General features: G+C 47.1%; 1 pseudogene; it reads left to right on the top strand.

The window, feature by feature from the left end:
• Positions 1–840: 840 nt before the first annotated feature.
• LOC142917083 (uncharacterized) lies at positions 841–10,165 on the top strand (annotated as a pseudogene).
• The last annotated feature ends 6,419 nt before the right edge of the window (positions 10,166–16,584 follow it).

Raw genomic sequence — 16,584 nt, 5'->3', positions numbered from 1 at the left:
CACTGTATGTGTGTGTACACTGTGTGTGTGTGTGTGTACACAGTGTGTGTACACTGTGTGTGTGTACACTGTGTGTGTGTACACTGTGTCTGTGTACACTGTGTGTATACTCTGTGTGTGTGTACACTGTGTGTGTACACTGTGTGTGCACAGTGTGTACACTGTGTGTGTGTACACTGTGTGTGTACACTGTGTGTGTGTGTACACAATGCGTGTGTGTGTACACTGTGTGTGTTTACACTGTGTTTACTCTGTGTATGTTTACACTGTGTGTACACTCTGTGTGTTTACACTGTGTGTGTGTACACTCTGTGTGTGTTTATACAGTGTTTACATACACACTGTGTGTGTGTACACGTACACACTGTGTGTGTACATACACACACAGAGTGTGTGTGTACGTACACACACACAGAGTGTGTGTGTACGTCCACGTTGTTGTTGCTGAGTTCACGCACCCAAGGGAGGGGGCAATGGAAAATGAATCTAAATCAACTTAAATTGCATCCCCGCTCTGTGACGTCACCACTCAGCATGACTTCATAGGCATGAAGTGCCAGCGGGAGGTGTACCTCGCTAGTGACGTCATGTCACCAAGGTATTCACACTCCCCCAACCCGTCCACCGCGCTCTTGAGCGTGACGGCACCTCCGCTTGGGTCACTGCCGATATCAATCCAGTGGCAATCCTTATTTGGGCAAAGCTACGCCCAGTAACTGGCGGTTCATTAACAATGTATCCGTATTGCGACGGGTTCAGCAGCCACGCCCCATCCCTCGACATATGGCCAGTTCACATTAACATAATTTATTCAGTTACGGAGCCGCTCATGGGAGGGACATGTCTCTTACCCCCGAAGTGACGTCATGTTACCTGCTTACCCGCGTGACGTCGCGAGGTAACAGGAGGCTGCCGATCCACGCTTGCACTGAAATCCGAGGTGAGAAATTCTCATGGTGGTGGTGGTTGTTGTTGTTTACCAAGGTAGAGCCTCTCTCTCTCGTAGGGATGTCAGTTGAGTAGCAGCGAGCATGGGAATCGATGTCCAGGTTGGAACTTTACAACGCGGGGCCTAGCCACGCGGGGCCTTGCCTCCTGCCCTCGCCTGATTGCGTTTACTTTAATTATCTCGCTTAAGTTTAATTTGTCTTCACCCGGCTCGCCACTTTGTAACTTTGTTTTATTGTAAATATTCACGCAGTTTTTATTTTCTTTTGTTAGCAGGCCAAGCCCGCTTGAGCTGCTATACCGCTCTTGTTATCAGAAGCGACCTGCCCACAACAACACAAGGTGAGGCTTTGTCAACGTTTGTGAATGTTTTGACTTAAAACTTTGGTGACTGTAGGAATTAATATTCTTGGTTCTTTCGGTAAAGTCACGTAGATAGAAAATAAAATTAAAATAACATAATAAATTAAATGAAAAATAAAAAAATTGAAAATAAAGCAAAAAACCCACGAGGTTTCGATCGCAACACAAGTGGTCTTTATCTTGTTGAATTTAATCTGTTATTTTTATTTTCTATCTACGTGACTTTACTGAAAGAACCAACAATACGTGTGTCAATGTATCTATCGGTCAAAGACGCTAAGCGCGTGCCGCTGTTGACTCTGAATGTGTGGAGGGGAACACCTTCACCACGGGGAGAGAGAGACAGAGACACGGATAGCCTCGGCTATGTTGATTGATCCTCGATTCATTACTTGGTGGAGTGAGGAAGAATTAATGCTGAGCAGATGAAGGTGGCCAGGCATGGTTCTGGTCACACCGCCACCTGTTTACCCATGGCAGTGTGTGACAGTGTCAAGTTTGTGTTTGCAGTAAAGTCTATTAACTCTGTTGAACACGGAGGTTATATCAAAACAATAGTTTATTTTTGTTTTCCTCTGGAACTCTTTATAAGAATGGAAACAGGAGGTGAACACAGCACACACATTCAGCTGAAGTCGGAACTGTTCATCCCCAGCATTCAAGGACATCTGAGCCTGGATTCACACCTCTAAGTTGCGATTGAACGTTAATTTATGCATTTCTGCATAACACAAATAGCATTGTTTTCAACACCATTTGCTATGTCAGCTGAATTTAGCTTTTATAAATATTCATTTTGTAGTCAGACAGCCGAAATTGTGTGCTTAGAGTTTTGGGTTAACATTCATCTTGAAGATATGAAGGCTTCCAGGCATATTCATGACATTTTCCCTCTCACTGTGTCCCATAACAGCCCGTGGAGAGAAACCCTTCAGGTGCACTCTGTGCGGGAAGGCGTTTGCACGTTCATCAAATCTGATGAATTTGGGAAACTTTTTCACTACATCATGAATATATTAATAAGTATAAACGTGTAAGTCACGTGTGCATTCCTCTGTGCCTGACGTGTAGATGGTGTGGATATTCTTTTTTTCTGTCTGCAGCTGACGCTTCCTCTGCAGATTTGGTCTGATGGAGCAAAGGCAGTCAGCGCAGCTCGGTACAACAAGTCAACAATGCGACCAGTGTGCATACAGCACAGACCGGACTGGAAATTTGACACGGCACCAGAGAACTCATACAGGAGAGAAACCCTTCAAATGTACTGTGTGTAACAAGGCATTTGCATTGCCATCAGTTTTTCAGAACCACCAGAGAACACACACAGGAGAGAAACCCTTCAGGTGCACGATGTGCGGGATGGCGTTTACACAGTCATGTAATCTTGTAACACACCAGAGAACACACACGGGAGAGAAACCCTTCAAGTGCAGTGTGTGCGTGAAGGCATTTGCACAGTCATCTGATCTTGTAAAACACCAGAGAACACACACGGGAGAGAAACCCTTCAAGTGCAGTGTGTGTGGGAAGGCATTTTCAGATTTATCTACTCTTAAAAAACACCAGAGAACACACACAGGAGAGAAACCCTTCAAGTGCAGTGTGTGCGTGAAGGCATTTGCACAGTCATCTGATCTTGTAAAACACCAGAGAACACACACGGGAGAGAAACCCTTCAAGTACAGTGTTTGTGGGAAGACATTTTCACGGTCATCTGCTCTTAAAAAACACCAGAGAACACACACGGGAGAGAAACCCTTCTTGTGCAGTGTGTGTGGGAAGACATTTTCTGATTCATCTGCTCTTAAAAAACACCAGAGAACACACACGGGAGAGAAACCCTTCAAGTGCAGTGTTTGTGGGAAGGCATTTTCACGGTCATCTGCTCTTAAAAAACACCAGAGAACACACACGGGAGAGAAACCTTTCACGTGCACTCTGTGCGGGAAGGCGTTTGCACGTTCATCAAATCTTGAAGTACACCAGAGAACACACACGGGAGAGAAACCCTTCAAGTGCAGTGTGTGTGGGAAGGCGTTTGCAGATTCATCAAATCTTCAAGTACACCAGAGAACACACACAGGAGAGAAACCCTTCAGGTGCACTCCGTGCGGGAAGGCGTTTGCACAGCAACAACAACTTAAAGTACACCAGAGAACACAGAAGCATCAGAAGATCCACAAGGAGCGGAGTCTGAAATCAGCTTGTGAAAGTCAATGTGCCGCAATGAGCCCATCCCTCATGAAACACGAACCGGAAGAAAATCCCAGCTTGGACACTTTTAAAGGTATCGAGGTGAAATATGAAGAAGTGATGGTGAAGAGGGAAGATGTGAAGATGAAGAGGGAAGAAGTGACGGTGAAGAGTGAAGAAGTGAAGGTGAAATATGAAGAGGTGATGGTGAAATGTGAAGAAGTGAAGGTGAAATGTGAAGAAGTGAAGGTGAAATGTGAAGAAGTGATGGTGAAGAGGGAAGAAGTGAAGGTGAAATGTGAAGATGAATATTCAACTCCAAAATGGGACCTTCACATCGATGGAGGCAACGTGAAGCAGGAGGAGAATTCTGACTGTGAGGCAGAGCGAGGCAACTCCCAGCAGTTTGTGGAAGTGGAGGTGTGGGTGGACTTCCTCCGAGACAATACAAAGTCAAGTGGAGACCCGGTAGATGTGTAAGCTTGAGATGATGTCGCTACAATGGATGCACCTTTGTCACAGGCCTTTAATGACAAGAACGTGAAGTTGGACACTCAGTTGCTAGGTTCAACCTGCAGAATAAGGGCGGCCAGTCTTTGTGGACCTGTGGGTTGGGTAGATCTTTAACCAGGAGCGAGAGACAATAAGCCCCCAAGCATTCACTATGTTATAATAATTGCATTTACACGGTACTTGCTTAACCGCCTCAGCAACTCGGAGTTTAGTGTCTCGTCTGAAACACTCGAAGAGCAACCCCAAGTAGCAGCTGCCCCTGTGTGGCACAAGGTGGTGGCCCTGCACCAGCTTGCATGTGGACAAGAGCCTGTCAGTAGGGGGCGATGATTGATGCGTTATCTCAGTTGTGTAGTTTGTAGGTAATGTTTAGAATTTGCTACATTTTCACTCAGATGCCAGCATGCAATGGCCTACTCGTTTTGAATGACACAATAATGGTTTACATACACTGAAGCAGACTGTGCAACTTTTTTTTAAAAGCTTCTTGTTAATACGATGTAACGTGATGCAGTATATTTAACTGCAGTAATCAAATTTTGTTAATATGCCTGTCAATAATTTAGAATGAATACTTATTTGATTTTGTGCATACTTGTAACATTTGATCTGTAAGGGTCAAACATTGAATAAGTGATGTTAGGACAAAGTGTGCGTGTGTTTGAAAGTAACCTGTACAGAGAACTCAGGTGAGACCCGTTGTTCTTGTGATACAGGTCAAACGGTGTTTTTGTGTTCCACGAAGCATCTGGAGCAACGCATTGTCTTTGAAATAGGGAGCACGCTCGGATCATTCATCAATTACAAGGCATACCACTTGAAAGTTACACGTATAGGAGGAGGTACATTCTCTACAACACGAATTATAGTTTTGTCTTACGTGTTGAGGCCACGTGATATGTCGAAGGCTCTCTGCCAGCTCACAGGACAGACCCAAGTTGCCATGTGCTCAATAAGATGACTGACAGGCACCACTGCACCGACTTGGTGTGGTAGACGCTCCGCTCGTCGTGAGCGTCGCTCATCCGCCCTCCGTTGTTACTGGAGGGCGACTGCCTCCAACTGCCCAGCAGCGTGCTTCACGAGCCTCCTCCACAGAGGCCTATCTTAACACCGCTGGTACCGGTCATCGGCAAGTCCACTCAGCTCCACATCTTTATGTACAGCATAAGTCCATACATCTTTAAGAGGGTTATCGAAATGCCATGCAACAGACAGATGGGCAGATATGAACGAACAGAGCTAATGCATGAACATCTCAACCTTGGTTGGAAAGCGTTAAAAAGGAATGTCTTATTTGACCTGAACTGCATATTGTTTGATTTGAGTTAAGGACAATAAAAAAACTAATACAGAGATCGTGCACTCACATCAGTCTGGGTTAGCGCGTGAGAGGACCTGTAATACTATGATCTTACCAGATACGGAGACAAATTGGCATTAATGCAGATTTGAGGCTATGCGGATGGTTTTGAACCCAATGCACCCTTCAATGGTAATGCACATAATAGAGACATGCTTTGTTCTCTTTCCTAAACCCATGCTTTTAAAACATTCTCAAGCAATTTTCTCTGCCAGTCATGTTGCCTGATCTTTTTGCACTCACACAAAGACAAAGATCCCCCATATAGCCTTAACAGACAGTAGGAGCAAGTGCTGTTAGCGAGCACCTATGAAGGCCAGAACGGTACACGAGGTGGTGGGTGGCCAGCACCACGCCCGACCGCCTTTTCTCCCTAGTGGCAATGTTTACACTGTACCAGGTACTCACACACACACACAAAGAGCCCCCGTACAGCCTTCAACAGACTGCTGGGGCAAGTGCTGTTGGTGAGCTCCTATAAACGCCGGCACGCACGGCACTCGAGGGGGAGGGTGGCCAACACCGCACCGGGCCGCCTTTGTCTCCCCTGATATTTACACAGCACACTAGGAAGTCATTCAAGACTACATCGATGTAGGGAAAACCCAGGACTGGTTTAAATATCTGCCACTGTTGTGTGTCATGAGCAGGAATCCAATTTGGGTCACCGAGTTTCGGAGTGCAGTGCGATAGCCACTAAATTACCGCTCCCCACTCGTACACAACGACAAGAACAAAGATCCCCGGTAGAGCATTAGCAGACTCTAGGGGCAAGTGCTGTTAGCGAGCACCTATGAAGGATGGCACGGCACACGTGGGGGGTGGGTAGCCAGCACCGCGCCCGGCCGCCTTTGTATCCCGAGTGGCGATGCTCACATCACACGAAGTACTCATTTTTAGGCTGAGACGACCTAGGGAAGGCCCAGGACCGGTTCAGATAATCGTCACTGGCGGTGTTGGCCGTGAGCGGGAAACGAACCCGGGTCTCCGGGTTCGTAGCGCAGCGTAGCGCTAACCGCTGCCCTACTGCTCGTACAAAGATACGTTTAAACACGCGCACGCAAATACACATTCTGTTTGACTAACACTTCTTTCAAACCTTACGTAGCCAAACATTTCCGTTGTAGAGTTTCTGGATAATGTCTGGAATTAACCACAATTTTGACTGTGACACCAGCATGCAATGACCTGTGCGTTGTGAGTGACACAATACTCTGTTTTACATCCGCCGTGAAGCAGAACAGCGCATATTGTGGTGAATGTTACAGGGGTAGCCAGGTGTGCCTGTCGGATTTGAACTTTGAACCTCTGCAACAAATAGAGAATGCGCTACCATATTCCTGGTTCTTTCGGTAGAGCCACGTAAAGAGAATACAAAAAATAAACAATAAAAGATTAAAAAGATGCAAATAAATAAAAATAATACATTTTTAAAAATAAATTGATGAGAAGATGCCATGGGTCGACTGACTGAGATGACTGGCCAATGCTCCGCCTTTGCCCTCCACTACACACACACACAGTGTGTACGTACACACACTGTGTGTGTGTGTACATACACTGTGTGTGTGTGTACACAATGTGAGTGTGTACGTATACACAATAATGTCCAGGTTGCTGAGATCACACACCCAAGGGAGGGGGCAATGGAAAATGAATCTAAATCAACTTAAACTCCATCCCCGCTCTGTGACGTCACCACTCAGCATGACCTCATCGCCATGAAGTGTTAGCGGGAGGTGTACCTCGCTAGTGACGTCATGTCACCAAGGTATTCACACTACCCCCAACCTCGTCCACAGCGCTCTTGAGCGTGACGTCACCTCCGCTTGGGTCACTGCCGATATCAATCCAGTGGCAATCCTTATTTGGCCAAAGGTACGCCCAGTGACTGGCGGTCATTAACATAATGTATTCGTTGAAACCGTCGAGTGTTCATTGCGACGGGTTCAGCAGCCACGCCCCATCCCATGGACATATGGCCCGGACTCATTAACATAATTTATTCTGTTACAGAGCCGCTCCTTATGGGAGGGGCGTGTCTCTTAACCCGGAAGTGACGTCATGTTACCTGATTTACGCGCGTGACGTCGCGAGGTAACAGGAGGCTGCCGATCCGCGCTTGCACTGAAATCCGAGGTGAGAAATTCTCATGGTGGTGGTGGTAGTGGTGGTTGTTGTTTACCAAGGTAGAGCCTCTCTCTCTCTCGTAGGGATGTCAGTTGAGTAGCAGCGAGCATGGGAATCGATGTCCAGGTTGGAACTTTACAACGCGGGGCCTAGCCACATGGGGCCTTGCCTCTTGCCCTCGCCTGATTGCATTTACTTTAATTATCTCGCTTAAGTTTAATTTGTCTTCACCCGGCTCGCCACTTTGTAACTTTGTTTTATTGTCAATATTCACGCAGTTTTTATTTCTTTCACCAGGCCAAGCCCGCTTGAGCTGCTATACCGCTCTTGTTATCAGAAGCGACCTGCCCACAACAACACAAGGTGAGGCTGTGTGTGTGAATGTTTTGACTTAAAATTTTGGTGACTGCAGGAATTAATATTCTTGGTTCTTTCGGTAAAGTCACGTAGATAGAAAATTAAATGAAAATAACAATAAAATAAATGAATAATTCCAAATAAAGCAAAAAAACGTCGTTTTGATCGCAACACAAATGGTCTTTATTTAATGTAATTGTATTATCAGTTATTGTTATTTTCTATCTACGTAACTTTACCGAAAGAAACAAGAATACGTGTGTCAATGTCTATCGGTCAAAGACGCTAAACGGAGAAACGCGCAAACTCCAAATATACAGCAGGCGTCAGGGTCGGGATCGAACCCACAACTTCCTGTATACCAGGTGAGGTAGTTAACATCTCACCACGGAGAGAGATACGCAAACTCCAGTTAGCCTCGGCTATGTTCGTTGATCCTCAATTAATTACTTTGTGTAGTGAGGAAGCATTCATGCCAAGCAGATGAAGGTGGCCAGGCATGATTCTAGACACGCCACCGCCAGTGTGTGACAGTGACAAAGTTTGTATTTGCAGTAAAGTCTATCAACTCTATTGAACACGGAGGTTATATCAAAACAATAGTTTATTTTAGTTTTCCTATGGAACTCTTTATATGAATGGAAACAGGAGGTGAACACAGCACACACATTCAGCTGAAGTCGGAACAGTTCATCCCCAGCATTCAAGGACATCTGAGCCTGGATTCACACCTCTAAGTTGCGATTGAACATTAATTTATGCATTTCTGCATAACACAAATAGTTTTGTTTTCAACACCCTTTGCTATGTCAGCTGAATTTAGCTCTCATAAATATTCCTTTTGTAGCCAGACAGCCGAAATTGTGTGCTTAGAGTTTTGGGTGAACATTCATTTTGAGGATACGAGGACTTCCAGGCATATTTATGACATTTGCCCTCTCATTGTGTGCCATAACAACCCTGTGATGAATTTATGAATATATGAATAAGTATAGACGTGTAAGTCACATGTGACTGTATATATGCATTCCTCTGTGCCTCGATACTGACGTGTAGATGATGTGGATATTATTTTTTTCTGTCTGCAGCTGACGCTTCCTCTGACGCTTCCTCTGCAGAATTGGTCTGATGGAGCAAATGCACTCAGCGCAGCTCGGTACGACAAGTCAACATTGCGACCAGCGTGCATACAGCACGGATCGGACTGGAAATTTGACACAGCACCAGAGAACACACACAGGAGAGAAACCCTTCAAGTGCAGTGTGTGTAACAAGGCATTTGCACGGTCATTTGCTCTTAAAATACACCATAGAACACACACGGGAGAGAAACCCTTCAAGTGCACTGTGTGTGGGAAGGTGTTTGCACGTTCATCTACTCTTGTAATACACCAGAGAACACACACGGGAGAGAAACCCTTCAAGTGCAGTGTGTGTGGGAAGGCGTTTCCACATTAATCTACTCTTGTAGAACACCAGAGAACACACACGGGAGAGAAACCCTTCAAGTGCAGTGTGTGCGTGAAGGCGTTTGCACTTTCATCACATCTTCAAGTATACCAGAGAACACACACGGGAGAGAAACCCTTCAAGTGCAGTGTGTGTGGGAAGGCGTTTGCACAGTCATCTGCTCTTAAAATATACCAGAGAACTCACACAGGAGAGAAACCCTTCAAGTGCAGTGTGTGTGGGAAGGCGTTTGCACAGTCATCTCCTCTTGTAACACACCGGAGAACACACACGGGAGAGAAACCCTTCAGGTGCACTCCGTGCGGGATAGCATTTGCACAGCAACAACAACTTCAAGTACACCAGAGAACACAAAAGCATCAGAAGATCCACAAGGAGTGGAGTCTGAAATCAGCTTGTGAAAGTCAAAGTGCCACCATGAGCCCATCCCTCATGAAACAAGAATCGGAAGAAAATCCCAGCTTGGACACTTTTAAAGGTATCGGGGTGAAATATGAAGAGGTGATGGTGAAGAGGGAAGAAGTGATGGTGAAGAGCGAAGAAGTGAAGGTGAAATGTGAAGAAGTGATGGTGAATAGCGAAGAAGTGAAGGTGAAATGTGAAGATGAAGATTCAACTCCAAAATCGGACCTTCACATCGATGGAGGCAACGTGAAGCAGGAGGAGAATTCTGACTGTGAGGCAGAGCGAGACAACTCCCAGCAGTTTGTGGAAGTGGGGGTGTGGGTGGACTTCCTAGACAATACAAAGTGAAGTGGAGAACCGGTAGATGTGTAAGCCAGAGACGATGTCGCTACAATAGATGCACCTTTGTCACAGGCCTTTAATGACAAGAATGTGAAGTTGAACACTCAGTTCTTAGGTTCAACCTGCAGAGTAAGAGCGGCCAGTCTTTGTGGACCTGTGGGTTGGGTCAATCTCTCACCAGGAGCGAGAGCCAATAAGCTCCCAAGCATTCACGATGTTCTCATGATAATTGCTTTTACGCTTTGCTCGCTTAATCGCCTCGGCAACTCGGAGTTTTGTGTCGTATCTCGTCTGAGACACTCGAAGAGCATCCCAAAGTAGCAGCTGCTCCTGTGTGACACAAGGTGGTGGCCCTGCACCAGCTTGCATGTGGACAAGAGCCTGTCAGTAGGGGGCGATGATTGATGCGTCATCTCGGTTGTGTAGTTTGTAGGCAATCTTGATTCGAAGCTTTTGTGACTGCAGGAATCCACACTGTCTAGTTATTTCGGTAAACTCATCACGTGGGTAGAAACATAACAGACCACGGCGTTTAGATCACAACACAAGCAATCGTCATCAGGTGGGACAACCACAGCAAGAAGAAGATGCTGAAGTAGGCGCCTACTCCAGCAGTTTTGTCTTCTTGCTGCTGTGGTTGTCCCACCTGATGTCGATTGCTTGTGTTGCGATCTAAACTCCGTGATCTATTATTTGTAGCTAATGTTTAGAATTTGCTACATTTTGACCAGGACGCCAGCATGCAATGGCCTACTCCTTTTGAATGACACTACAATAGTACGTTGTACATACACTGTTAAGCAGGCGGTGCGTATTTTAAAAATAGCTTCTTGTTAATACGATGTAACCTGATGCAGTATATTTCACTGCAGTAATTTTTGTTAATATGCCTGTCAATAATTCCGAATGAATACTTGTCTGTGCGTATTTTAAATGTTATTCTTTTATAAGGTGATGTTGATATGGAAAACTGACACATAACCGGCATGCCATAAATAGGAAATTAACTCTGCTTATTCGAATCAATGTATTCATATATGTTGATAAACTGTTTTCAAGCAGATTTTGTCTCTAATGGCGACTACAGGGACCACGTGATTGTTTAAAAATGTATTTGATTATAACTATAATTGCCTACAATTCGTCATGTGTAGCTTATTTAGACTAATTTATTCACTACCCAAACTGTATTGACTTGAAAACATAGAGCTGATATTTGTAAGCAATGTCTTTTTTATTTTTACGTTTGGAAAAAAATATTTGCACAAATTTAACTTGTTCAGATACAAGGTGAATTCACAAGGCTTTGTAAAAAATCCAATATTTTAGAATTTTGCCTTAACGGAGAATATTTTTTTTAATGTTGGTAAAAATAAAGATTCAGAAATATATATTGTGCCGTGTCTACAATTTTATTGTAAAGTGGAATTGGTAAAAAAAAATTATGGTTCAATGAGCCACTCTGTCTACGGGAAAGCTACCCATATGGATGCTTAGCTGAAACCGGATTCCCACCACCATCCATCCCAGAATTCCCTCATCAAGACTCTAAACCATAGAGCCCAATACATATCCGACCAGGAACACATAGCCAGTGAACTCAAGCACGTACACCAAGCTCTTAAGGCTAATGGTTACTCCGACTACAATCCGCAAAGCTATCACTCCAACCATGAAGGACCCTCTTGAGGAGCCTTTCAAAACCATCACTTTGCCCTACATTGCGGGGATCACAAAAAAGATCTCCAAAATCTTGAATAAACACAAGATCCAGGTCCGATTCAACACATTACATAAACTCCGTGATCTGGTTCCGTCTGTAAAAGATGTGATTCCGGACATACAGTACCCTGGTGTCTACAAACTAAGTTGCCTCTGTGGTAGTAGTTACATTGGAGAAACCAAACGCCATGTCTCGGACCGCATTCGTGAACACAAAGCAGACCTGAAACACGGTAGGACCAACACCCCGGCCGTGGCAGATCATTGTTATAATTCAGTAGGCTTACATGACATTGACTTCTCCAAGACAGAGGTTGTTTGTAAGCCATCTGGCTACCATGAGAGATTCGTTCATGAGGCTATCCACATATACAGAGACAATTTCAGCTGGGAAGATGGATTCTGGCTTAGCAATCATTGGAAAGATTTGATAAACCATTTCAGGTCTTAATTGATTGTTCACGCTTATGGTGGCTTTCAGACACCATCCATTATTTTCGTCTCCCCCCTCCTCTATTCCGAACTTAGATGGACTCGTCCATCTGAACAAACTGTCAAATCGCTCTCCGTGGTGCTAACGTTAAAAAAACCCGCCAATTTTTTCAAAATTTCTTGCTGTGGTTTTCACACCTGATGACGATTGCTCGTGTTGCAGTCGAAACGTCGTGAGAATTTTATTGTTTTATATTTTTATTATTTTATTGTTTCCCTTCTACGTGGTGGTGACTTTACCGAAAGAACCAAGAACATTAATTCCTCGCAGTCACGAAAGCTTTAAATCAAAATTGATTATTACTTCGTTAACACCTTTCACTTTCGCACGCCGCTAATTTTTTGCGACAAGAGGTTTCATTACCATAGGTGACACGTGCAGTGGGTCCAAGACGAGGCGAGACGGTTCGCTAGAGGAAACACGTTTATTCAACAAGGGAACCACAGCACAGAGGGGTGACGACCCCTCACAGCCGATAACCTCAGGAGGCAGTCCCTCCACACTACGGTGCCCTTACTCTGGTTCGAGCGCTAACCCTACACTGGTTATGTCTGAACTCGACCCTAGCCAGGGTCACTGGGCTCTTCGCTTCAGGGTCTTCAGGGTCTTCAGGGTAGCGCTCAGAGTCTTCTTCAGAGCTTCAGGTGGACGAGGACCACCAAACCCGTTCAGGGGTCCGGCTTTTATCCCTGTTCCAGGGTCTCTCTGCCCCTGGCCAAGCCTTCTGGAACTCTCTAGGGGGCCCAGGAACATCCCCCAGCCCCGCCCCCCCCCCCCCCCCCCCACGGTCTTGGGGTCTGGGGGCCCTGTTAGTCCCACCTGGTCTGTATACCACCCCGTTGACGCATGTCCGCTATTACAGGTCAGCTCCCGTGGTAATACGCATACAGCCCAACAATGGCACTACATCATCCCCCCCCCCCCTTGTAGCATCCAGGCGTCTGCTACGTTCACAGGAAGCCCTAGACGCATGCACGAATATGCTCAAGGTGCCATGTCATACGTTCGAGCGTAGGGATGTCCCCGACTTATTTATTACATTTACATGTAATCCAACTTGGCCTCAGATAAAACAAAAAAGTAATAACTTTCATTCGGCCAGACACCCAGCCGTCGATACGACTTCACAGCCAGGGTGTTCAGACGAAAGCAAGTCAAATTCATCGAGAGCATTCACTGAGAGTCGTGTTTTTTGGAGAAACAAGATGCTGGATGTACTCAACTGAGTGGCAGAAACGAGGACTTACACATCATAGGGGTTTCCCCATTTTTTCTGGCCACAAAACTGAAACCTTTTGGCGTCCTCTGCTCGAGCACCAATTGGGTCGAGGCTCTCAAGAAAGCCGTCCCTTGGTGTGGACCAATCGGTTTCAAGGACAATGCCACATATTATCATAGTGCGTGTGTTTTGTTTGCATTTTGACTGCAGGTATTGTGGTTAATGCAGTAACATGAATCCTTGTAAAAAGGTTTCAGTTTTGTTGCCAGAAAAAAGGGGAAAAACCCCTATTATTATATTTTGGTACCGCCAAAGGTGGTCTAATGATGTAGATGACTTCCCCACGCTCATATTTTAATCTGGCTGAAAGAATAAAATCCAATCCAAATCGATGTTATATCTGCCGAGTTTCCAAATCCAGAGGAAGACCCAAAATCTGTTTGCAGTAGTGACCGCAAATATGATTCATGGACCATGCGGAAACCTTAATGTCAATGCAGCAGCATGTATGAAGGACATAGAGAGCAGCAAGAAATATCCGAGACAATTTATTAAAGACACACAAACTGGAGATGATGGATATCCTCGCTATAGAAGGTGAGCTCCAGCAGACGGTGGATACACAGCAAGACTGAAGATTAGAGGCAACACGGAAATCGAAATGGACAACAGGTGGGTTGTTCCGTATTCTCCGCTTCTTACTAAAATGTTTCAGGCGTAGATGTGTTGACCACGCTCCACCTCCTCCAGTCAGTGTGTGTATCATGGTGTGTGTGTCAGTGTGTGTGTCAGTGTGTGTAGGTGCTCGCTAACAGCACTTGCCCCTACAGTCTGTTAAGGCTATACGGGGGATCTTTGTTTTTTGCTTTGTCAGTGTGTGTCAGTGTGTGTGTCAGTGTGTGTGTGTCAGTGTGTCAGTGTGTGTCTGAGTGACTGATTGTCTGAGTGAGTGACTGAGTGACTGTCTGAGTGAGTGACTGAGTGTCTGAGTACGTGTCTGAGTGACTGAGTGTCTGAGTGAGTGACTGAGTGACTGAGTGAGTGACTGAGTGTCTGAGTACGTGTCTGAGTGACTGAGTGTCTGAGTGAGTGTCTGAGTGAGTGACTGAGTGAGTGACTGTCTGAGTGTCTGAGTAAGTGTCTGAGTGAGTGACTGAGTGAGTGACTGAGTGTCTGAGTGAGTGACTGAGTGAGTGACTGAGTGAGTGTCTAAGTAAGTGTCTGAGTGAGTGAGTGTCTGAGTGAGTGTCTGAGTGAGTGACTGAGTGAGTGACTGAGTGAGTGACTGAGTGTCTGAGTGAGTGACTGAATGTCTGAGTGAGTGACTGAGTGTCAGAGTACGTGTCTGAGTGACTGAGTATCTGAGTGAGTGTCTGAGTGACTGAGTGAGTGACTGTCTGAGTAAGTGTCTGAGTGAGTGACTGAGTGAGTGACTGAGTGTCTGAGTGAGTGTCTGAGTGAGTGACTAAGTGAGTGACTGAGTGTCTGAGTGAGTGACTGAGTGTCTGAGTGAGTGACTGAGTGAGTGACTGAGTGTCTGAGTGAGTGACTGAGTGAGTGACTGTCTGAGTGAGTGTCTAAGTAAGTGTCTGAGTGAGTGACTGAGTGAGTGACTGAGTAAGTGTATGAGTGAGTGACTGAGTGAGTGACTGAGTGAGTGACTGAGTGTTCGAGTGAGCGAGTGAGTGACTGAGTGAGTGTCTAAGTGAGTGACTGAGTGAGCGAGTGAGTGTCTGAGTGAGTGACTGAGTGAGTGACTGAGTGAGTGACTGAGTGAGCGACTGAGTGTCTGAGTGAGTGTCTGAGTGAGTGACTGAGTGAGTGACTGAGTGAGTGTCTGAGTGAGTGACTGAGTGAGTGAGTGACTGAGTGAGCCACTCCCAACGCCCTCACCCGCTGCCCGGTAGTCTCCTCACCCTCCTCCTCTCCACCCTACACCTCACCACCCAGCCCCTCCTCACCACCCTACACCTCACCACCCAGCCCCTCCTCACCACCCTACACCTCTCCACTCAGCCCCTCCTCACCACCCTACATCTCACCACCCAGCCCCTCCTCACCACCCTACACCTCACCACCCAGCCCCTCCTCACCACCCTACACCTCATCTCCTCCTCCTCACCCTGCATCTCCCCTCCAGCTGGGGTATCTCAGCCATGATGTCGTCTATCTGCTTGAGAATCCGGCACTCCTCCACCCTCTTGAGACTCGCCACCCTCTCCTCCTCCTCCTCCTTCTCCTCCACCTCGTCGCCCGACTTGTAGTCGCCATCATCGACTGCACTGCGTGATCTCCGTAGTCCCCTCCTCCTCCTCCTCCTCCTCGTCCTCTTCTTCTTCTTCTTCCTCCTCCTCGTCTTCCTCTCCTCCTCCTCGTTCTCCTCCTCCTCGTTGTCCGCCACCTCTGCATTGTCTCGTGCTCTGTCGACGCTCGGCTGCAGGCGGCTGGCGCGAAACTTCAGCAGCAGCCTGCGGATGCCCCCCGTAGACTCCACCACCTCCTCCTCCTCGTCCCTCCGCTCCTTCACCTCGTTACCCTCCACCACCTCCTCCTCGCCCCTCCGCTCCTTCGCCTCGTCACCCTCCACCACCTCCTCCGGCGATGAAGACGACAACGACGATGCGTCCGAGAACGACCAACAGCTGGGCGACGATGACGATGCTCTCTGCTGCCGGTATTGTTGCTGAATTTGTCTCCGTCGCTGCCGCTGCTTCTCCAGGGCGCGACCCCGGTGCCTCCCGGTGGGCGGTGGTGGCGGCTCAGCCAACGGCCGCGGCATCAGCGAGACGAAGTGGAACATCGCCCCACGCGGGGCCGAGCGCCGCTTGCCCGCGACCGCCGCCGCCGGCAGCGGCGGCGGAGGAGGAGGCGGAGGAGGCGGAGGAGCGCGGCAGGTAGAGGAGCCCGGGCAGGGATCGGGATTCGGTCCCGCCGGGCAATCCGCCGCCACCGCCGCTTGCTTAGCGGCGACCGCCCGGCCAAAACCTCCTCCTCCTCTTCCTCCGCCGCCTTCATTGCCGCCTCGGCCTCCTCTTCCCCTCCTCCTCCTCCTCTCGCTCCGCGTCC

This window comes from Petromyzon marinus, unplaced genomic scaffold, assembly GCF_048934315.1.
Source record: "Petromyzon marinus isolate PM22_M1 ecotype Great Lakes invasive population unplaced genomic scaffold, UKy_Petmar_22M1.pri1.0 PM_G_Scaffold_41, whole genome shotgun sequence".
Taxonomy (NCBI): domain Eukaryota; kingdom Metazoa; phylum Chordata; class Hyperoartia; order Petromyzontiformes; family Petromyzontidae; genus Petromyzon; species Petromyzon marinus.
Note: the sequence above shows the minus strand (reverse complement) of the source record. Positions and strands in the feature narration are given on the sequence as shown.